Source organism: Gossypium arboreum, chromosome 13 (genome assembly GCF_025698485.1).
Source record: "Gossypium arboreum isolate Shixiya-1 chromosome 13, ASM2569848v2, whole genome shotgun sequence".
Taxonomy (NCBI): Eukaryota; Viridiplantae; Streptophyta; class Magnoliopsida; order Malvales; family Malvaceae; genus Gossypium; species Gossypium arboreum.
This window is the reverse complement of record NC_069082.1, coordinates 81,733,271-81,734,812: the sequence shown is the minus strand read 5'-3', so window position 1 is coordinate 81,734,812 and position 1,542 is coordinate 81,733,271. Positions and strand designations below refer to the sequence as shown.

General features: G+C 39.2%; 1 non-coding gene across 1 annotated transcript; it reads left to right on the top strand.

Annotated features, from left to right (window-relative positions):
• The first annotated feature begins 1,019 nt into the window (after positions 1-1,019).
• On the top strand, positions 1,020-1,126 carry LOC128287527 (small nucleolar RNA R71). The gene has a single exon (XR_008278227.1). It is a non-coding gene; the product is annotated as a small nucleolar RNA R71 (small nucleolar RNA).
• Positions 1,127-1,542: the final 416 nt, after the last annotated feature.

The following is a 1,542-nucleotide window of genomic DNA, read 5'->3' as shown; positions in this document are numbered from 1 at the left end:
TGCTAAAAGCTCATTTAAAAATTTCATTGCGTTTGGTATCTGCGATAGAGCTTCAATAAACGGTAAGTTAATGTGTAATTTTTTAGGAGTTTAAGGAATTTACCAAATTGTTCATCTGAGTGGTCTTTCCTTGTCGAGTTGGGGTATGGCACACGAGGTTTATATTCGACATTCACTGATTTTTTTTTATTATGACCTACCTCACCTTGACCTTTGCTTACCATAGTTTCTTGCCTCGGTTCTGGTTCAGGCTCAACGACTCCTTCGTCATCTTGAATATTAATTGCATTGAGATGTTCCCTTGGGTTGGGTTCAGTATTACTTGGCCAGCTACGTTGTGGTCGTTCGGAGATTAGTTTGGAAAGCTAGCCTATCTGAGTTTCAAGCTCTTGGATCGATGCTTGTTGATTTTTAAGTGTTGTATTGGTATTTGAAAACGAGTTTCTGACACCGATATAAACTTTGAGAGCATCTCTTCAAGGTTCAGCTTCTTTTCCTGTTGATAGGGTGGTTGTTGAAAACCTGGAGGATGTTGTGGTCTTTGATTTCCTTGACCGCCCCACGAGAAATTGGGGTGGTTCCTCCAACCTGCATTGTAAGTGTTACTATATGGGTTATTTTGGGATCGAGAGTTATTGTTACCTATATATTGGACTTGTTCCTCCTCGATGCTAAGGTTGAAGGATTGATACTCTGTGCATGATCCTCCTCCATTCGTCTCACACCTTATTACTGGATGTACCTGAGAAGAACCAAGTAAACCATCAATCTTTTTATTTAGAAGTTCTACTTGGTTTGACAGCATAGTAATCGAATCAATGTTATAAACGCCTGCTGTTTTAGTTGGCTTAGTCCTCATGACTTGCCACTGATAGTTATTCAGTGAAATCTCGTCTATAAACTCATAGGCATCTTCAGGTGTTTTATTATTGATGGTTCCGCCAGCAGCTACGTCAACCATTTGTCGAGTAGAAGGATTCAGGCTATTATTGAACGTTTGAACCTGTAGCCAAAGCGGTAACCCATGGTGAGGGCACCTTCTCAGTAAGTCTTTGTATCTCTCCCATGCATCATAAAGAGTTTCTAAGTCCATCTGCACAAATGAAGAGATATCATTACGTAATTTAGCCGTTTTAGTCGGTAGAAAATATTTCGGTCATTTGTTCCCAAGTAGTGATTGACCCTCGTGGTAATGAGTTCAACCACTATTTAGCTTTGTTTCTCAATGAAAAAGGGAATAACTGAATACGAATGGAATCATCAGAAACACCATTAATTTTAAATGTATCGCATAGTTCTAAGAAGTTTGCTAAGTGAGCGTTGGGATCCTCATCCTGCAAACCATCAAACTGAACAGATTGCTGTATCATTTGAATAGTGTTAGGTTTTAGTTCAAAAGTATTTGTAGCTACAGCAGGTCTAACTATGGTCGATTCAGTTCCTGTTAAAGAAGGTTTAGCAAAATCATACATAGTGCGTTGAGCAGGATTTTGATTAACCGCCATTATAGGAGGTAGCTGATTGTCTTGGTTTTTAGCCATC